At 37.0% G+C, this 23,072-nt stretch overlaps 1 pseudogene; it reads left to right on the top strand.

The window, feature by feature from the left end:
- The first annotated feature begins 1,829 nt into the window (after nt 1-1,829).
- LOC131490967 (large ribosomal subunit protein eL39-like) overlaps nt 1,830-23,072 on the top strand; it is a 70,474-nt pseudogene continuing 49,231 nt past the window's right edge.

The raw sequence follows: 23,072 nt of genomic DNA on the forward strand, positions 1-23,072 counted from the left end.
TCTCACCTAAAATTATATCATATTAGTTTTAACTTTCTTATTTCTGTAGCAGATCACATTTTCTAAAAATGCCCCTGACATTGTCTCCCATCTCATATGTTCTCTAAATACCACTCCTTATCCATAGCAGTCTAATTTCCTTCCCCTTGAATCTGGGTGGGCTTGTGACTTCTTCAACCAATAAAGTGGGATGCTATGTGACTTCTGAAGCTAAGTTGGAAAAAGACACGCAGTTTCTGCTTGGTTCTCTTTGAAGGTCTCATGGTCTGGACCTTTCCTCTCTGAATCCAGCTACAGTCCTGTGAGAGCCCATGTCCACAGAGAAGCCGTAGGTAAGTCTTGTGCTTAGCAGTCCTCAAGTCCTACCCTACCGGTACAGGAATCAGACATGTGAAGAAAAGGCCTCCAGATGATGCCAGTCTCTAGCTTTTGAGTTTTCTGGGATAAGCCTCCAGACACTGTGGTGCAGAGATAAGCCATATTTTTTATATGTAGATCCTGGAGCATAATGAAGATAAAAACTTCTCTTATCTCCAGAGCCCAAGTTATTTTTCTCAGGTTCTATAATATTATGCATTATGTTTGTAACTCAAGAAGCAGGATAGTAGAAGGGGTTATGAGTGAGAACTGTGTTTAGTTCTACATCTCAATGCTATCAATTTACAGATGCCTGACATTGGACAAGTCACATTTCTTTGCTTCAATTTCTTCAAAGAAATGGGAACAGTAATAAACATTTCAATACTGATCCTATTAATCCTATCTTATATTATCAATACTGATAGGCTTTTATATGGATAGAATGGGTTAGTATAAACATAGTACTCAGAATAGTTCCTGGAATACAATTAGTACTACCTAGTGTTGAGTTCTCTTACTTACTTAGTATATTTTATTCTCTACCTGTCTTTTTTTTAATTTCTGTTTACTTTCAGCCAACTCTACTTTTACCTTATTTTTTCTCTTATTGCCTTATCTTTCATTTATATTTTTCATAAAAGTTAAATGTCATGAATTTCGGTGATGCTGAAATGTAAATTCTTTGTACATTTATTTCTGCTTTCGTTTGTAAGGAATATGTTTCTGCTGGTTTTAATTCTGAGTTCTACTTCTTTAAGTTAGTGACTCTTAACAGAGGTCCCATACTAAATGATAAAAATTATATCCAGGCCAATATTTGTCCCAGAAAAAGAGTGAGAGCATCCTTTACTTACTTCAGTTCTACATATAATGGTTAAGAGCATAACCTCAGTTTTCTTATTTGTAAAATAGGAATCTTAAATGTTATCCCTGGTGTTATTCTGAGAAGTGAATGATATGATGTATATAAAGTACTAAATGCAATGCCTTACATGCTTTTTTAAAAAATAAATAATTATTAGATTTTACTTATTATTCTTTTATGAAACCCCTTTAAATTATAGGGTTGATGTCTAGTTAGTATGATAATAATAGTATTATGATAATGTGGAAGAAAGTACTAACCTTTTGGAGGATCCTAGCAGAGAAAATTTTTTTCTTCAAGGTTTCTGCTGTGTTAGGCAAATGTTGTTCAAGTCCCATATAGGACATGATTGGTGTCCTTGCAGACATTCCCCAGCTTCAATAATGAAAACCACATGTTTTAGAACAAGTTCCTAGACCACCATTGTAGGCCTTTTGCTTGCTACAGTTACCAGAATCCCAAGAGCTGTTTTTCCCTCTTCCTGTTCAAACTGAGTAGAGCTATTCATACAGTTAGATTGACCAACTGGGAGATCCTTGAGAAGCAGAATCAGATGCATATTCACAGATAAAATTATTTTCACATCCAAAGACTAGATAAGACCATGGCTGAGAAAGGACAGGAAAAGAGGTAAAAAAAAATTAATTCTAATTGAAGCAGAAGGAATGATGAAGGTAATGCCATTACAAAGACAGGAAGCTGAGTGGAAGGAACTCAGCACCAAACTCGTGATGCTTGTGGACCAGGAAAATTGGAATGTGGAAACCACCTACTTGCACCTGTCTTGACTTGTCAATAATGTTGTGGATGACCTATGAGTCTTGGACATTGCTAGCTCCATAAAGCAGTGAATGTGAGACTTGCACTCTCGGTATGAGAGTGGAAAACATTCACAGCACATCAAAAGTGGGCTTGAGTAGTGACAGTGGGAATTTTTCTATGGTCCTGATTAACAATAGATACAGATTCCTGTTCCTCCAGTACTTTCTTTTTTTTTTCTTTAAGAAAAAAAGATATGATTGGTGAGGAGAGCAGCATTTGGTTCAGTGACAACTAACCAAGAGGAAGACAAATATACACATATATATTTTCTTTCATACAGTGATAGAAGGGCTAGGATAATAAGGCACCATTTCCAACACTTTTGTATCTAATATATTCTGGATTTCCTGCCAGAGTACAGTGTTTGAGGCTAATTAAAAATAATATTTGCTTTTTAAAATAATAATAATGATGGTTCTTACTCTCTAAAGTCAGATTCTGATGCCTTGGTTAACACACAATCATAATGATTTAAAACTGTTTTAACAAATAAAATAATGCAGAAAGTGTAAAGTTATAAAATTATATATAATGATATACAATAATATATATTATAGGCAATATATGTAAGATAACTGTATGTTACAGTTTAACAATAGATCCATAGCAAATAAGTAATTTTAAAGACTACATTCTGTAGTCTAATATTTCGATTTTCTTAAAGCTGAGAATATAATATCACATTGAAAAACTAAATCATATGAAACAAACATATCTCAAGTAACATAAAGATCAAAGAGCAATATGAGAGAAAAATTATTAAGGTGATTAAGTACTTTATTGTACAAACCTCAGGCTTTTTAAAACCTACTATGAGGATGCTTAAGGTAGGATATCTTTTTATTATTGCTTTTGATTGCTTGCTGGCCAGTAATAATGCTTCATCATTGATAGAAAAGGAGATAAGAAAATTGTTTTTGAAATTGCTGTTTGAGTGGAGTGTTAAATGAAAAAATAGCTTTTGATAGATATACATTAGAGATTATTTTCACATTTGTATTGCATAGTTTAAATCATATATGATAGCCACCTTGAAGACCAAAATCCACTTTAACATAAACACATGCTTTTAAAAAATACATGTTTGTGGGGCGCCTGGGTGGCGCAGTCGGTTAAAGCGTCCGACTTCAGCCAGGTCACGATCTCGCGGTCCGTGAGTTCGAGCCCCGCGTCAGGCTCCGGGCTGATGGCTCGGAGCCTGGAGCCTGTTTCCGATTCTGTGTCTCCCTCTCTCTCTGCCCCTCCCCCGTTCATGCTCTGTCTCTCTCTGTCCCAAAAATAAATAAAAAATGTTGAAAAAAAAAAATTAAAAAAAAAAAATAAAAAATACATGTTTGTAACATATATTTTGAGTTTAATTTCTTAAATAGGAATGACAATTTAAGAAAAGGAGCAGTCATTGTAGTCACTGCTAATTAGTCTGCATAAAGTGTTTATTTAAATTTAAATTGCCATGCCACTCCTTAACTGCTTTTTGTTGTGTTTTGTTTTGTTTTTTGTTTTTTGAAATTTTTCACATAATTGCTTCTGTTCTTTTTTGGAAGAAAATAGGACTGTAGGTCATGGACGTAGTAAACAGTCCATTCAAACATAAACTCTGCTGTCTATATTGGCCAAAGATCATGGTTGCAACCAGATAACAGAGAAGCAATGATTTTTTGTTTTCATGGGCTGTTTCCAGCTATGATCATGAAAGGGCCACTGATCACTAATCACAGCAAAATCTTCTGTATTATCTTCATTCAGCTATCCATCCATCTATTATTATTTCGGCAAATATGTATTAAGCATTTACTAAAGGTGGGGCACAATTCCTAAGCAACATACACTGAATTTGAATAGTTTAGAATCAACTGATATGTTTTAAATTATCTGCTATTACTACTACTGGTCAATTCACATATCTATACAAATTCAGATGTCTTTAAGCCAGGTAAGTAGAGGAAATAGTGGCATAATGAACGTGAAAGATTATCTTCATCTTTCAGATATTTTCTTCCAGTTCTATTTTTGGCTGTGGCTTGTCTGTAACAAAGTAGGTAAATCTGTTTTTGTTTGTTTTCATATAGAGTTTCCTTATACTTTATTTTGTTATAATTATCTCCCAGAATTCAGTATTTTCTTTTATCTTCTTGAATGCAGTAAGCAGATAAATGTGTCCATGTCTAGAATCTCTGGTGGTTTATTTCTGTTGTCTGTTGCTTCTTCTGGTTTCTGGCTCAAATATTTTTATAGACGTGGTTTTTACTTTGTTTTTCTAGTTATTTTTTAAATTGTATATGTGCACTGTGTTTGTAAATGTGTTCATAGAAATAGTTTTAGAGTATTTCTACATTTGCTCCTGCCAAGTACTTGGGGGCAATAGAAATTCTGGGGTCACCTTAGTAGAATTTCAGGACTTGGGCTCTGGAGCAGAATGCAGCCCCTGAAAAAGATTACTGATTTTTGGTTTGTGTTATTGTGAATGTGCTTATCCTTCAGGTCACAATCCAAATAAAGGGAGGTTCAGCAGGACATGACCTTGTCAGTCCTAGATTCCAGCATCTGTCTTCCCAGACACGTTAGGTTGTCAAAAGTCCTGCTTAGCCTTTCATCCATGAAGCCATCCTTTCTGGAATTAGCAATTGTCTTAGGAGGACAAAAAGCCCCACAGCTGGATACACCTCCAGGGGCCTCTCTTTACTGGAATCTGATCCATTTATTTTTCATTATCACGTTAGCTCTCTGAGACCTTCACACTGATATTTTTTTCCAAGTTGCCCTCACTGGGAAAGTCAAGAAAAAATTACCTAACTTGCTGTTATTAAAAGCAGAATCCATTTCTTTGTTTTAAAAAATAACTTCATTTGAATTAATATTTAGATTTCACTACCTTCTAACTTAAAAACAACTGAAGTGAGATAATTTGGGGAGAGTTATTTACACAAATTACTTTGAAAGCAAATGCATCAGAAATATATTTTTAAATTGGTTCATCATAAACATGTTCCAAATATAGTCAGACATCTGTCTCCAGTGAGACCCATAGGTAAAGGAGAAAACAAAATAAATAAAATAATTTAACATAATACAAAAAATGAGGAAATACTTGGCAGAAAAGAATGATGTGAGCCCTGGGATATGAGAATTGTATCTGAGGACAGATTCTCCTAGGCATAAGTGTATAATGATCAAGAACATATGAAGGTTTCAAGTTGAACATTAGTCTGACATGCAGGTACTTTGCAAGACGCATAAGTGGAGGGGAAAGATAGAAGGGTGGTACCCAGAATGCTGGTGAATATTTCTTAAGCTAGTTGGTTCAGGTATATATATGTTGGAGCTTGGACTATATTCAGAGGCACAGTAAAGAGTCTCCCCACAAAAAAGAGGAAAACTAGCAAAATCTAGGCAAGTACTTGCTCCTCATATTTGCAGAATGGGTAGAGAAACTGCAATGAAATCATGAATTAGGAAGGAAATCCAACTAAATATACAAAAGGAAAGCATATGTGAAGAAAAGATGATACACTCTTATAAATAAGCAAATCACTTGGGGTAATGGTCCAGACCTCCTGGATATCAGACTTCAAATTCTTACCTACTTTGGTGGATGATGTTCTGAATATTCTTTCAGGGTTTGTTAGGTTTGGTTCAGGCAAGACTCAGAGCTGTGTCTACAGGGGATGGTCTCTTTAACTGAAGATAAGCAAAGTAGGAGGGAGAGGTGGTAAAGTGCTATCTCCTCACTCCATAAGTTAAAACACACACACACACACACACACACACACACACACACATTAGTTTAGAAAAGAGGTTTATCCTTCTGCTTAATATCTCTATACTGTTTGTAAATTTTGTTTATACTTTTCAGTATGTTTAGCTATATACTCTACCCTCATATTCCATGAACTATGTACAATAAATGCTTTCTGTGAGATCAGAATCACCCAAAATTGAATCTCAGCCCCCTTAAAAAAATTTTTTTAATAAGGAAATGGTAGAAAAAAACATCCTTCGAAAAGAGAATAAACACTTCAAAAATAGATTTATTTCAATCTGACAAGGGATGCTGGCTGTTTCTTTTTGAAAAGCCACGCTGAAGGATTTATAATGAATATATTTGAAACACAAGTCACAGCCACGTGACTCCGTGCTCAAACGATGGTGGTGTGAGTGAATATTAATGACTAGTTTTACTAGGGCAGATAAAACTCATACGACCTTATGACAGAAATATTTACTCTCCCCTTATATATATGCCAGCATAAAATAAACTACTGTCATTTCAAAATGAAAGGTGAAATTAAGTAGCTTCGCATTTGTTAGCTGAACACATCTAGTGCTTGCTTCCCGATATTTAAGCCCTGTTTGATTCAAGTCTTTAATCACCGAATTTCCAGATCCTTATTTACCTTTCAGTCACTGTTTGAGGTTATAACTCATGTAAAATTCTCTTAAATTAGATCTCCTTTTCAGCAACTTTCCTAGATTCCCATGGTAAATTTACTTTTGTCTTGAAGATACTCAGCCAGAAAGCACTCCAGTTTTACCTTATTTAGTGAGCATCTTGTAAATCAAATGCTTTTGCCTTCTTCTTTGACCCGAGGATACTGAATCATGTCTACTATTTGGCAATTCAGACATTTGGTTGAGGTAGGAGGGAGGAAATTAAATTTGGATTCATATTAAATTTCTTCAAATACACTTCCCCCAAAGGTATTCTGATTCTTTTTCCCTCCAAGTTCTCTAAAACTTGGAATTAACTCCTATTAATTTGGATCTATAGGCAATGGAATAAAATGGTAATTCACATTTATTGAAAATCTACCACATGAGAGTCAGGCTTTGAGTTAAGCCTGACTCTAAAGAGTCGTCATAACACTTTCATGAAATACAACTATCTCCATATTTTACACACAAAGAAACCAGCATACTCCTGAATTATAAACCACTTAGAAGAAAATATGGGGCATTTCCCCCCAAAGATATTGGGTATGAAAAATTTTCTTGAAAAGGGCACAAAAGAGCAGAAATTAAGGAAAGGATCAAGAAATTAGCACACAATAATCTAAATATCACTAGACTGAACTAAATCATACAAATTAGATTGAAAAGATAAATAATAGTTGAGAATATATTTACAACATCTAAAATATATAAAATATTAATGTTGACAGTATTCAGGAAGCTTCTGTAAACTAATAATGAAGGGAGAATCATTCCAATAGAATGACAAATGATGGCTCTGACAGAGGAAGAAGACTAAATGGCCAGCAGACATATTAAAATATGTTCAATTTTACTAATAATTAAGAAATGTAACAAATAATAAAATAACAAAATATATTTATGTGTATCAGTTTGGTAAAGTTAAATTTCATAGCTCAATATGTTGATAAGTGCACTTTGAAGTACAATTTGGAACTATCTATTAAAGCTGAAGATGTATATCCCCAATGATGTAGAAAATCCACTTCTAAGCATTCGTCATTGGAAAGTTTTATTATATCTGTAGAAGATGTATGTGGATGTTAACTGGAGCACTTTTTATTACAAAAAGCTAGACACAATCTTAAAACTCATCAATAGCAGAACAGTTCAACATTTATTCATAAAAGGTAATATTTACAACAGTTAAACATGAATTAAGTAGATCTACATGTTTAAATGTGAATGGATATTAAAAAAAAAAACAAGATGGAAGGAAACTTTGCAACTTAATATAATTTATAGAATTTTCAACCAGAGAGTGAGCTGTATATATACTTTATGGTTGCAGAAACCATGTATGACAACTGAATTAGGTAAATGAATGTCAGCTGACATAACAAACACAGAAGTTCACTTATTGCTCCTATAAAGCCCCAAACTGGCACACTTAGTTGGTGACCAGACTCCCCCAGGGTGACGACTCAGGAGAGAAGTCTGACATTGCTTTTAATTGGTAATTGGTAATTACAATACTAGATACTTATATTTCATTTACTATATGTCAGACACTTTTCTAAGTATATTACATGTTTTAACTTATTTATTCCTCCCAACACCTCCAAGGGGCAGGTACTATCATTATCAGGCCCATTTTCTGCATTAAAAAAATGGAACCACAGGGAGATTAATTGATTTGCTCAAGTTCACTCAGCTAGTATGTTTCAGGCCTGCAATTTTTAACTCATGCAGTCCACCTACAACGTGCTCAATCATTAAGATATGTTGCCTATTGCTAAAATATTTACTATTCACTGTGATTCCTGTTCTACCATAACATATATAAACATGGTGTGTATAAGAAAATTTCAAATACAATCCGAAATTACTGTTTAGCCTTTTCCCCCCCATAGATTTATTGAAATTCTCCCTTCCCAACAGCAATGAAGATATGAAAAGTGTAGAAATAAACTTGGCAAATGGTCAAAGAGGAAGAGAAGAGACAGAAAAAAAGGATGTATAGTGAATAATTACAAGCTGCTAAATTTTACTTTGCATTCAGGTTAATTTAAAGGAACGATGGACTTGTTGATGGTTTAGCTGTGCATCAAACGTTCAATATTATTAGACACTCCAGTTAAAGAAAACATAAGATAAAAAGTTTTATTCATTATTCTGCCTTGGTTAGCCCCTTTTTTTTCCTTAAGAGAGACATTTTAATGGCTTAGGATTTGCTGAGAAGTAACTAAAACTTTGGATAAAATGCAATCACAGAGAAGAAAAATGTCTGCCACATAATTAGAGCTAGTGAAACTTAAATTCCTTTAGATTTTGCCTCAGCAATTCTTTACCTTCTTTTTCTTCCTTTCCTTTGGCTGATTAGTTTTGCAGTCTGTGGTTTGTTTTCATTCATTAAATACTCTCCATATATTTCTGAGAGTCAGTTAAGTTTTTCACTAGTCTATAAAGTAACTTGTTATTTATCACACTTGACTTTCTCCCTCTTCAGAAAGACCCGGGTACAGATTTTGCGATTGTTTTGCATGGTCTTTATATCTGTAAATCAAATCTGGATTCTTATTGAAGATACCTATCAGGCCTCTCAATTAAAGGAACGTTTGCCTAGAGTCTTCTTCTGACTCTACCCTCAATGGAGAGCCATTGATTTGGGGATTACAGTATTTTGATCTGTCTTTTAATGAGAAGGAAAAGCACTTCCAGGTATTATACTTATCCATAATTGACAGGTTATATTTTAAAGGCTGAGCCATGAATGAATGAATAAGTGAATGAATGAATGAATGAATGAACGAACCCCTGTATTTACTTACTTGATTAGATTATTTCCCGATGAAGTATCTGTGTAAAACCTTTAGACATTTCCTTACAATGATCTGTTGAGTCTTTTTCTACCATCTGCACAAAGAATATCATGACTTTATTTTTAGCCACTACTTTGGCAGAAGATAAATATTTTACTCAATAAATCATTTCTCTAAGGAATTAGCCAACATATATAAACATTCTTTAGGTAGGATTGAAAACTCCTCTTCTTGCACCTTTGATTCCAGCTTTATTGCTTATTTACTTAGTCTGATGGGAATAAGCCTTTTCTTTTATGCTTCAAAGAGAGAAAGAGATTTTTTAGCTTCCTTGGGAAGAAAGGGGCTTTTCTTCACATTTGTGTAGAAAAAACTTTGTGAGGGACAGGACATTTTCTAAAGGCTGTCAGAGAAATCATAGAGATGTCAGAGCCTGGGAAGGGATAGCTGAATGTTTGCCAGGAATGTGGCCTATTTGGGCACAAGTTTGAGAAACAAAGTTATGAATTGGTTGCAGATAGAAGCTGGCAAGCAGGAAAAGCAGAGTTAATTTATATTGACATGTCAGGTTATCCAAATACCACAACAAGACCATTAGTATTCTTTCATGGCCATTGGGGAGGCAATGTCAGGGTGAAATTTTACTTAGGCTAATAATATTGATTTTTTTTTTTTGGTGTTCTTTAAGTATAAGAAAGGAAAGATTACTTCTGTCATGGTGATATTCACAGATCACAGGAATTTTAGTATGAGGTTGATTTTTATTCCCTTTGTTTGATTTTTACATTATCACCATTCAAAAATGCCTTTCAGTTGCATCTGGTTTTAGTAAACTTACCTCATTTTCATATTTCTCATCAGGGCTATTTTCTAAGTTATTATTAAATATACACAGATTAATTTTTCAGCAAATATTTATTGAGTACTCATTATATGTCTGCACTATGTTAGGCACTGTGTATACAACAATGAAATCTGAATCACCCTTTAAGGAATTTATAATCTTTTCAGGGAGAAAAGGTAACAAGTGCTCAAAGAGAAGTATGGTTAAAGTGTTGTGAATATTTCAAAGAGCAACAGGCTACTTGCTGCCTGATGGATTGGCAGCAATCCTCCATTAAGTGAGGCAGCTTCCCTCACTTAAGAAGGGAAGCATTGAGCTGCACTTAAGGTGGGCAAGACAAGAGAAAGTGAGATGCAGAGAAGGAGGTTAGTCACTGCTATGTCTTCTGGGTCCAGATGCCAGACTCTAGAGTCCCACAGCTCCTACTGCCACATCTATACCACTATGTGATGAAGCCAAAATATTCTCCTTCTCTCCTAGGGTTAAGGGAGATCATCTCAAGTTCATTGTTTACACATCTACCCAACCATTTCTTCTGCTCTCATGACAGTTCCTATCACTCACTATCACTCACTTACCCAGCGTTTACTTGGGAGACCAGATGCAGCAGTCATCCCTGCCTTCAGATACATCCTAGAGAAGGTACGCCAATGTCTACTTCACAGGTTTTTCCCCCTTCCCTTCTCTGTTTTCAGGACTGAAGACATCAATTTATTTTTTATTTATTTCTTTTTTGACAGATGAATAAAGATTTAATTAAGAAAATGGCTCACGTGACCATGAAGGCTGCTGAGTCTGAAACTGTAATGTAGGCCAGAAGGCTGGAAATTCAAGGAAAAGCTGATGTAGTTATGTGTATGAAGGCAGTCTGGAGGCAAAATTCCTTCTTCTTTTGGAAGCCTTGGACTTAAGACTTTCAACTGATTTGATGAGGCATATCTATATTATGAAGAGTATTCTGCTTTACTCAAAGTCTACTGGTGTATTGTATTGTATTGTATTGTATTGTATTGTATTGTATTGTATTTAGTTAGTTAATTTCAGGTTTTTATTTAAATTCTAGTTAGTTAACATATAGAGTAATATTGGTTTCCAGAGTAGAATTTAGTGATTCATCACTTAATGTAACACTCAGTGCTCAACACAAGTGTCCTCCTTAATGCCCATCATCCATTTAGCCCATCTCCCCACCCACCTCCCTCCATCAACCCTCTGTTTGTTCTCTATAGTTAAGGGTCTCTTAAGGTTTGTTTCCCTTTCTCTTTTTTTCTTTAGCTTCCCAATGTTCATCTGTTCTGTTTCTTAAATTCCACATTTTAGTGAAATCATATGGCATTTGTCTTTCTGACTAACTTATTTCACTTAGCATTGTACACTCTAGCTCCATTCACGTTTTGCAAATGGCAAGATATCATTCTTAATTTTTTTTACATTTATTTATTTTTGAGAGACAGAGAGAGACAGAGCACAAGTGGGGGAGGGACAGAGAGAGAATGAGACACAGAATACGAAGCATACTCCAGGCTCTGAGCTGTCAGCACAGAGCCCAATGCGGAGCTCGAACATATAAGAAAAACAAATAAGAAAAACTGAGGGTCAGAAACTGACTTCCTTTTTTAAAATTTATTTATTTATTTTGAAAGAAAGAGCACATTGGGGGTACGGGCAGAAAGAGAGAGAGAGACAGAGATAGAAAGAGAGAGAGAATCCCAAGCAGGCTGCACATTCAGCATGGAGTCCAACATGGGGCTCAAACCCATAAACAGTGAGATCATGACTTGAGTCAAAATCAAGAATCAGATGATTTAACCGATTGAGTCACCCAGGTGCCCAAGAAACTGACTTCCTTAAAGGTCGTAGTTTGTGTTTTTCCATCTAAAGATTATGTAAAGTAATACACAGATTACTTTGCATTGTTGAGACAATGATGGAACCTGATGTTTTCTAGTCAGAAACAAATATTTTTCCACATTTTCACTATATACTGTCCTAGACAGAGATTTAAAGGGCTGCCTGTGGTAAAATATAAGCAGGCTAACATTAGTTAGTCGGTGCCAGACTAATTGTCTTTTTCCCCAAATCCCCATTGCCTGTTCTGGAAAGAGGATCTTATTTAAATGCCACACAGTATTTATCCAAACAAAGATCATAACTCTGCCAGGCAGAAATGAAAACTCTATTGTTTCCAAACGCCCCAAATGAAAGCTTTCCATGAGAAATTTCACTCTCTAATTACAGGTAATTTTATTATAATTTTGTCTAGATCATTGTGGTGTCAGATGAAGTTTCAATATTTGCTAAAATCAGTATAAATGCACTGGCAAAGCCCATGTCCCTGTGATGCAGTTCCTTTTTAAAATCAGTGTTTGCTTTTCAGAGCTTATCTACAATAGTCACAGTCTTTATTTCACAAAGCCATTAAAGTAAAGGCATTTCAAAGGGAAGGCAGCTATAATAGCAGGGACCTAGATTTCATTATTAGCATAATTGACAATTATTTTCTAGTTTCAAGCAAGCAAAAAAAGAAAGAGACATTTTACAGTTACTCCAGCATTTCTGCCTCTGTAATATAATGTACTTAGTTCTATTATAACACTTACCAGCTTGTGCTATGATACTTATTTACATCTTTCTTTCTCTCACCAGGCTGAGAGCTTCAAAGGCAGGAATTGAATTGTTATTCTCTTTTTCAAGCCCCCCACCCACGTGTCCCATACCATACAGTGCTGACCACATTGTTGGGGCTCAGGAAAGATGTTTTAAATAAAAAGGTAAGACACAAATTTAAGGAACTCATACATTTGTTTACTTAAAGTTTGATTTCTTAAAGAATGTATAATCAACTAAATTTTAAATTCTACTATGTAGAAATTGGTATATCTGTGCTGATAACGTTTAAGTTGTTTTAGCAAGAAATAATCTTGTTTCTTATAAGGTATTTGTACTTATATTTTCTGTGAATTGAATGTTCATAGAAAATTAAAGATACTGGGATCCTGTATATAGATGGATTTCCTATGTTTATTTGATAATTTTGAAAATCACTTTTTTTTTCAATATATGAACTATTGTCAAATTGGTTTCCATACAACACCCAGTGCTCATCCCAACAGGTGCCCTCCTCAATACCCATCACCTACCCTCCCCTCCCTCCCACCCCCCATCAACCCTCAGTTTGTTCTCAGTTTTTAAGAGTCTCTTATGCTTTTTTTTTCCCTAACCTCTTTTTTTTTCTTCCCCTCCCCCATGGGTTTCTGTTAAGTTTCTCAGGATCCACATAAGAGTGAAACCATATGGTATCGTCTTTCTCTGTATGGCTTATTTCACTTAGCATCACACTCTCCAGTTCCATCCATGTTGCTACAAAGGGCCATATTTCTTTTTCTCATTGCCACGTAGTACTCCATTATGTATATAAACCACAATTTCTTTATGCATTCATCAGTTGGTGGACATTTAGGCTCTTTCCATAATTTGGCTATTGTTGAGAGTGCTGCTATAAACATTGGGGTACAAGTGCCCCTATGCATCAGTACTCCTGTATCCCTTGGGTAAATTCCTAGCAGTGCTATTGCTGGGTCATAGGGTAGGTCTATTTTAAATTTTCTGAGGAACCTCCACACTGTTTTCCAGAGTGGCTGCACCAATTTGCATTCCCACCAACAGTGCAAGAGGGTTCCCGTTTCTCCACATCCTCGCCAGCATCAATAGTCTCCTGATTTGTTCATTTTGGCCACTCTGACTGCCATGAGGTGATATCTGAGTGTGGTTTTGATTTGTATTTCCCTGATGAGGAGCGACATTGAGCATCTTTTCATGTGCCTGTTGGCCATCCGGATGTCTTCTTTAGAAAAGTGTCTATTCATGTTTTCTGCCCATTTCTTCACTGGGTTATTTGTTTTTTGGGTGTGGAGTTTGGTGAGGTCTTTATAGATTTTAGATACTAGCCCTTTGTCTGATATGTCATTTGGAAATATCTTTTCCCATTCCGTTGGTTGCCTTTTAGTTTTGTTGGTTGTTTCCTTTGCTGTGCAGAAGCTTTTGATCTTCATAAGGTCTCAGTAGTTCATTTTTGCTTTTAATTCCCTTGCCTTTGGGGATGTGTCAAGTAAGAAATTGCTACGGCTGAGGTCAGAGAGGTCTTTTCCTGCTTTCTCCTCTAGGGTTTTGATGGTTTCCTGTCTCACATTCAGGTCCTTTATCCATTTTGAGTTTATTTTTGTGAATGGTGTGAGAAAGTGGTCTAGTTTCAACCTTCTGCATGTTGCTGTCCAGTTCTCCCAGCACCATTTGTTAAAGAGACTGTCTTTTTTCCATTGGATATTCTTTCCTGCGTTGTCAAAGATGAGTTGGCCATACTTTTGTGGGTCTAGTTCTGGGGTTTCTATTCTATTCCATTGGTCTATGTGTCTGTTTTTGTGCCAATACCATGCTGTCCTGATGATGACAGCTTTGTAGTAGAGGCTAAAGTCTGGGATTGTGATGCCTCCTGCTTTGGTCTTCTTCAAAATTACTTTGGCTATTCGGGGCCTTTTGTGGTTCCATATGAATTTTAGGATTGCTTGTTCTAGTTTCAAGAAGAATGCTGATGCAATTTTGATTGGGATTGCATTGAATGTGTAGATAGCTTTGGGTAGTATTGACATTTTGACAATATTTATTCTTCCAATCCATGAGCAGGGAATGTCTTTCCATTTCTTTATATCTTCTTCAATTTCCTTCATAAGCTTTCTATAGTTTTCAGCATACAGATCTTTTACATCTTTGGTTAGATTTATTCCTAGGTATTTTATGCTTCTTGGTGCAATTGTGAATGGGATCAGTTTCTTTATTTGTCTTTCTGTTGCTTCATTGTTAGTGTATAAGAATGCAACTGATTTCTGTACATTGATTTTGTATCCTGCAGTTTTGCTGAATTCATGTATCAGTTCTAGCAGACTTTTGGTGGAGTCTATCGGATTTTCCATGTATAATATCATGTCATCTGCAAAAAGCGAAAGCTTGACTTCATCTTTTCCAATTTTGATGCCTTTGATTTCCTTTTGTTGTCTGATTGCTGATGCTAGAACTTCCAGCACTATGTTAAACAACAGCGGTGAGAGTGGGCATCCCTGTCGTGTTCCTGATCTCAGGGAGAAAGCTCTCAGTTTTTCCCCGTTGAGGATGATGTTAGCTGTGGGCTTTTCATAAATGGCTTTTATGATCTTTAAGTATGTTCCTTCTATCCCGACTTTCTCAAGGGTTTTTATTAAGAAAGGGTGCTGGATTTTGTCAAAGGCCTTTTCTGCATCGATTGACAGGATCATATGGTTCTTCTCTTTTTTTTTGTTAATGTGATGTATCACGTTGATCGATTTGCGAATGTTGAACCAGCCCTGCATCCCAGGAATGAATCCCATTTGATCATGGTGAATAATTCCTTTCATATGCTGTTGAATTCGATTTGCTAGTATCTTATTGAGAATTTTTGCATCCATATTCATCAGAGATATTGGCCTGTCGTTCTCCTTTTTTACTCGGTCTCTGTCTGGTTTAGGAATCAGAGTAATACTGGCTTCATAGAATGAGTCTGGAAGTTTTCCTTCCCTTTCTATTTCTTGGTATAGCTTGAGAAGGATAGGTATTATCTCTGCTTTAAACGTCTGGTAGAACTCCCCTGGGAAGCCATCTGGTCCTGGACTCTTATTTGTTGGGAGATTTTTGATAACCGATTCAATTTCTTCGCTGGTTATGGGTCTGTTCAAGCTTTCTATTTCCTCCTGATTGAGCTTTGGAAGAGTGTGGGTGTTTAGAAATTTGTCCATTTCTTCCAGGTTGTCCAATTTGTTGGCATATAATTTTTCATAGTATTCCCTGATAATTGTTTGTATCTCTGAGGGATTGGTTGTAATAATTCCATTTTCATTCATGATTTTATCTATTTGGGTCATCTCCCTTTTCTTTTTGAGAAGCCTGGCTAGAGGTCTGTCATTTTTGTTTATTTTTTCAAAAAACCAACTCTTGGTTTCGTTGATCTGCTCTACAGTGTTTTTAGATTCTATATTGTTTATTTCTCTTCTGATCTTTATTATTTCTCTTCTTCTGCTGGGTTTAGGCTGCCTTTGCTGTTCTGCTTCTATTTCCTTTAGGTGTGCTGTTAGATTTTGTATTTGGGATTTTTCTTGTTTCTTGAGATAGGCCTGGATTGCAATGTATTTTCCTCTCAGGACTGCCTTCACTGGGTCCCAAAGCGTTTGGATTGTTGTATTTTCATTTTCGTTTGTTTCCATATATTTTTTAATTTCTTCTCTAAGTGCCTGGTTGACCCACTCATTCGTTAGTAGGGTGTTCTTTAACGTCCATGCTTTTGGAGGTTTTCCAGACTTTTTCTGTGGTTGATTTCAAGCTTCATAGCATTGTGGTCTGAAAGTATGCATGGTATAATTTCAATTCTTGTAAACTTATGAAGGGCTGTTTTGTGACCCAGTATATGATCTATCTTGGAGAATGTTCCATGTGCACTCAAGAAGAAAGTATATTCTGTTGCTTTGGGATGCAGAGTTCTAAATATATCTGTCAAGTCCATCTGATCCAATGTATCATTCAGGGCCCTTGTTTCTTTATTGACTGTGTGTCTAGATGATCTATCCATTTCTGTAAGTGGGGTGTTAAAGTCCCCTGCAATGACCACATTCTTATCAATAAGGTTGCTTATGTTTATGAGTAATTGTTTTATATATCTGGGGGCTGCTGTATTCGGCGCATAGACATTTATAATTGTTAGCTCTTCCTGATGGATAGACCCTGTAATTATTATATAATGCCCTTCTTCATCTCTTGTTACAGCCTTTAATTGAAAGTCTAGTTTGTCTGATATAAGTATGGCTACTCCAGCTTTCTTTTGGCTTCCAGTAGCATGATAAATAGTTCTCCATCCCCTCACTCTCAATCTAAAGGTGTCCTCAGATCTAAAATGAGTCTCTTGTAGACAGCAAATAGATGGGTCTTGTTTTTTTATCCATTCTTATCAGAATGGATATGTCTTTTGGCTGGTGCATTTAGTCCATTTACATTCAGTGTTATTATAGAAAGATATGGGTTTAGAGTCATTGTGATGTCCGTAGGTTTCATGCTTGTAGCGATGTCTCTGGTACTTTGTCTCACAGGATCCCCCATAGGATCTCTTGTAGGGCTGGTTTGGTGGTGATGAATTCCTTCAGTTTTTGTTTGTGTGGGAAGACCTTTATCTCTCCTTCTATTCTAAATGACAGACTTGCTGGATAAAGGATTCTCGGCTGCATATTTTTTTCTGTTCATCACATGGAAGATCTCCTGCCATTCCTTTCTGGCCTGCCAAGTTTCAGTAGAGAGCTCGGTCACAAGTCTTATAGGTCTCCCTTTATATGTTAGAGCACGTTTATCTCTAGCTGCTCTCAGAATTTTCTCTTTATCCTTTTATTTTGGCAGTTTCACTATGATATGTCGTGCAGAAGATCGATTCAAGTTACATGTGAAGGGAGTTCTCTGTACCTCTTGGATTTCAATGCCTTTTTCTTTCCCCAGATCCGGGAAGTTCTCACCTATTATTTCTTCAAGTACACCTTCAGCACCTTTCCCTCTCTCTTCCTCCTCTGGAATACCAATTATGCCTATATTATTTCTCTTTAGTGCATCACTAAGTTCTCCAATTTTCTCCTCATACTCCTGGATTTTTTTATCTCTCTTTCTCAGCTTCTTCTTTTTCCATAATTTTATCTTCTAGTTCACCTATTCTCTCCTCTGCCTTTCCAATCCGAGCTGTAGTTGTCTCCATTTTATTTTGCAGCTCGTTGATAGCATTTTTTAGCTCCTCCTGGCTACTCCTTAGTCCCTTAATCTCTGTAGCAAGAGATTCTCTGCTGTCCTTTATACTGTTTTCAAGCCCAGCGATTAATGTTATGACTATTATTCTAAATTCAGTTTCTGTTATATTGTTTAAATCATTTTTGATCAGTTCGTTAGCTGTTTTTATTTCCTGGACGTTTTTCTGAGGGGAATTCTTCCGTTTGGTCATTTTTGATAGTCCCTGGAGTGGTGCGGGACTGCGGGGCACTTCCCCTGTGCTGTCTTGAATAACTTGCGTTGGTGGGCGGGGCCGCAGTCAGACCTGATGTCTGCCCCCAGCCCACCACTGGGGCCACAGTCAGACTGGTGTGTGCCTTCTCTTCCCCTCTCCTAGGGGCGGGATTCACTGTGGGGTGGCGTGGCCTGTCTGGGCTACTTGCACACTGCCAGGCTTGTGGTGCTGGGAGTCTGGCGTATTAGCTGGGGTGGATCGGCAAGGTGCACAGGGGCGGGAGGGGCAGACTCAGCTCACTTTTCCTTTGGAGATCTGCTTCCGGAGGAGCCTTGTGGCACCAGGAGGGAGTCAGAACCGCTGGAGGGATGGATCCACAGAAGCACAGCTTTGGGTGTTTGTGTGGTGCAAGGAAGGTCCCTGGCAGCAACTGGTTCCCTTTGGGATTTTGTCTGGGGGATGGGCAAGGGAGATGGTGCTGGCAAGTGCCTTTGTTCCCTGCCAAGCTGAGCTCTGTCGTCCGGGGCTCAACAACTCTCCCTCCCGTTGTCCTCCAGCCCTCCGATTCTCTGAGCAGAGCTGTTAGCTTATAACCTTCCAGATGTCAAGTCCCACTTGCTTTTGGAATACACACATTCCGGCCCCTCTGCTTTTGCAAGCCAGACTCGGGGGCTCTGCTTGGCCTCCTCCCCGGCTCCGTCCCGCCAGTCCGTGGAGCGCGCACCGCCTCGCCGCCCTTCCTACCCTCTTCCCTGGGCCTCTCATCTGCGCTTGGCCCCGGAGACTCCGTTCTGCTAGTCTTCTGGTGGTTTTCTGGGTTATTTAGGCAGGTGTAGGTGGAATCTAAGTGATCAGCAGGACGTGCCGTGAGCCCAGTGTCCTCCTACACCGCCATCTTCCCGGGATCTCCCAAAATCACTTTTTAAAAAAAGTACACAGCCTTCTTCTGGAATATTTATTATGATGTTGATTTAAAAATAATGCTCTGCTACAATTTTCATTGACTCAATAAACTCTTGAATTTTTACTCTGTTATACATCTATAACTATGCTAAGTACTGATGATAAAAAGATAAAACCTCCCTGTCCTCAAAGATCTCATAGTCTAGCTTATGAAACCTGGCATACAGTGAATATAAAAGATGAGAGGGTGAATATTAAAATAGAAATATAAATATAGTTCTATTGGGAGCACAGAGGTCTGGTGAAGATTGTTGTGGAGAAGGACATAGGATCAGAAAAGACTTCATAAAAAGCTAATGTTTAACCTTATCATCAGCTCTCCAAAGAATTTAATATGCCAACTGGCTTTATAGTTACTAAATGGTAGAGTCAATATAGGAGTCTAGGCAAATTTGGCTCTGAAGTCTATTCTCTTTATACTTGGCTTGTCCCACTGTTCTCCAACTCCACAATATAATGACCCTTCAAAGCTAATTCAATTTCATATAGTTTGTACAGTGTATGATGGTCTCTTTATGTGATATGTTTTCTGTGTCATTTCCTATCTTTTCCCTGTTTTGGCATCGAGTTAGCAACTCCATGAGCAAGGGGCACTGTAGACCTGAGGAACATCATGATGAATGATAAACACCTAATATTTACTAATAAAATAAATATATATGAACCATATGTATGTTAGAAAATTCACAATAAGAGATTTATGGTGCATAACTTTACCACGGGCTATTAAATGGGAATGTGTTATAATGAGCCACTATGCCGTTTATAAGATGAAATTATTATGTGATAGGTGAAAACTTGCTCCTCAACTTCAGTAAAAAATGTTATGAAGTTAGGATTCTCAGGCATATGTGTGCTAACAAGTTCTTATTTAGAGAGCTAAACCAATACCAAGGAAAAGTACTGATTTTCATCTCTGTAAGTACTGACTGACAAATTTAAAATCCTATGGAATTTTATAAATACTAAGACTATATTTGTATCATGGAAACACACTGTCATCAACCCATTCCCAGTCTCCTCTGTCTTGTATCAGAAAACACTTCATTTTTTTCAGGGAAAGTTTTATTTTGTGATTTCAAAAGTGGACACAGAAAGCCTTGGGTGGTTTTACTTGTATACAATGGAAAATTGATCAAAATTGGATTCTTACTAGCTTATAATTTCAATAACTTGCTTTTTTGTCATACTTTGTGTTGTTCTCCAATTACATGTTACTTGTCACTGAGTTGGTAAGAACCTTGAGATTAGAGGTGTTAAGGTACCTGGAATGATCGTCTCCTGGTTCTGACTATAATAAAGAAGTATTTTGAAATGGCAAACTCTTACACAAATGCAAGATTTCATTAAACTGTCATGATTTGAACAAGGTTAAGCATTTATTAAATGATTAGATACATTTTGTAAAGTAGGTCTTATGGTCTTTCAAAATTATGTTGCCTCTTAAACCTGTATTTTGCTAAACACATACACATTTACTCTTTAAAGGTATTATAGACTGAATATTTATATTCCCTTTCCCCAAATTCCTATGTTGAAATTCTACCCCCTCTCCCCCCATGTGATAGTATTAAGAAGTGATGCTTTGGGGAAATAAATTAGGATTAGATGAAATCATGAAGGTATTCTTATAAATTCTAAGAGAGCTTGCTTCCTTTGCTCTGCTGTCCACCCTGTGAGGACCCAAGGAGAATTTGCGAGTCTGCAACCAGGAAGAGGGCTCACACCAGAACTCTGCTCTGCTGGCACTTGGATCTCAAACTTCCAGCCTCCAGAAGTGTGAGAAATAAATTTCTGTTTTTTATAAGCCACCCAGTTTATGGTATTTTGTTATAGCAGCCAGGGTGACTAAGCAAAAATGTCACTGTCAAGCGGGCAAAAAATGTTTTATTTTTCATTTATTTTTAATGTTTATTTATTTTTGAGAAACACACACACACACACACACACACACACACACACACAGAGTGTGAGTGGGGGAGGGGCAAAGAGAGAGGGAGATACAGAATCAGAAGCAGGCTTCAGGCTCCGAGCTGTCAGCTCAGAGACCAACACAGGGCTCGAACTCACGAGCTGTAAGATGATGACCTGAGCCAAAGTTGGATGCTTAACCAAGTGGCGACCCAAGAGCCCCCAAAAAACATTTTATAAAGCTGAACACATTTTTGTCAGCCATTCCCATGGTCTACTGGGAGCCTTTGTCATCCCCCGAAGCTGAATAAATGATACTGTTTCTGTTGCCCAGAGAGCCCTTTTCCTCCAGGCAAAATCCTCATCCCTTGAGGCATAGCTCACATATTTTCTACGATGTCAAGGCTTCTATGTTTTCTCAAAGCAGATTTAGTTTTATTTCTTTCTTGGCTTCATTGCGCTCAGTTTCATGGAGTATTACAATTAATCTGTTTGGATGAGTGGAGCTGTCCTGAGCAAGTGAAAGTCTGGAAGTCAGAAAAGCGTGAGTGCAAGTCCTAGCTGTACTCACTATTACCGGGCCTGTTGTATAATCTCTCTTGAGTTTCAAGTTCTTTTCTGGGCAAGAGGACACATATACCTACTCCGCTGAGTTGCTGCAGTGAAGCCAAAATAACCTAATATATATATATACCTGGTCCAGCAGTGGCTGGCATGTGGCAAACACCAAATAAATGTCATTTTCCCTTTATTTTTCTGTCTCTGTCACAGCTATAAATGAATTCCTGCCAGACAGGAAATGCTATTTATTCATCTATATAACCCCAACATCCAGCACTGTGCCTCACATATGCTCAATGAGTCTTAATTTCATATAAGAGTAAAAGGTACCTGTGGCAGATAACTTGGTAATGTTTAGGGAGGATACAGAGTTTCTGGCGGTAGTGGTATTTTTCTTAAAGGAATTTAAACTTATTTTCTATTTTATTATTTGGGTAAATGAGGCAGCAAGGGACTCACTCACTAAAGAATAGAAGCTAATATCTTATTTCTGCTTGTTTTCTGCCCACCAGGCATCTCATTATTGAATGGGCCCTTTAAAGAAACGCTATTTATGGCTAAAGACCATAAGCAGGGCCACCCTTCCTTTCCCCTGTCGTAATCACTTTCCTAATACCATTTACTTTCAATTAAAAGGACTGATGGGGAGCATTTGTATCTTGAAAACACAAACTAACTCAGGCCTCAAAGTCACTGTCAGCATTTTTGTTTTTAATAAATGTTCTGCTACTGATGAGAGAGTGGGGTCAGGCTGCCCTGCGGGACAGAAAGTAACAGTATTTGTCTCCTTAGAGAAAGAGAGACAAACTCAAAAGAGAAGTCTTTTAAAAGATATTCACTTGTTCTTTATCCATAGAATTTTGTATCTGGAAGGAAACTTAAAGACAACATATCTCAGATCCTTCATTTTACGTATAAAGAAAGTTAAGGTCTAAAGATGTTCAAAGACTTGCCGAGGTTGTTATATGGTTGGTTGATAGAGACAACCCTGAACTGGAGGTGCCTGGTGTCTTAGTCTATAATAGTGTGTGTGTGACTGTGTGTGTGTATGTGTGTGTGTGTGTGTGTGTGTGTATCTCACATACACATGTGTATCTGTTTGTTTTCAAATATAGTTATTTCTCTCTCAAAACTTTTCTTCCTAGTTATATATTCATGGGCTCATGTTATAAATGTATTTATATTTTCTGTGTGGACACATTGGCAGAATAGCAGGATTGAGGCTCAGGAATGCACTATTTTGGGAAAGCCAGTATGGGATACACAATTGGTCTTGGAAAACCCATAATTATGAGAAAATAGATAGTACACATGTTGATAACTGGTTGACCTGAATATGAAAGAAAGAAAAGGCACTTGTGCCCACTTGGTATTTTTGCTCTCTGCCCCTCCCCCACTTGTGCACACTCTTGAGATCTCTCACTCAAATAAATAGATAAACATTAAAATGCAGAAAAGCAACACCGGATATTAACAAAT

The sequence above is a fragment of the Neofelis nebulosa genome, chromosome 2, assembly GCF_028018385.1.
Source record: "Neofelis nebulosa isolate mNeoNeb1 chromosome 2, mNeoNeb1.pri, whole genome shotgun sequence".
In the NCBI taxonomy this organism is placed as follows: domain Eukaryota; kingdom Metazoa; phylum Chordata; class Mammalia; order Carnivora; family Felidae; genus Neofelis; species Neofelis nebulosa.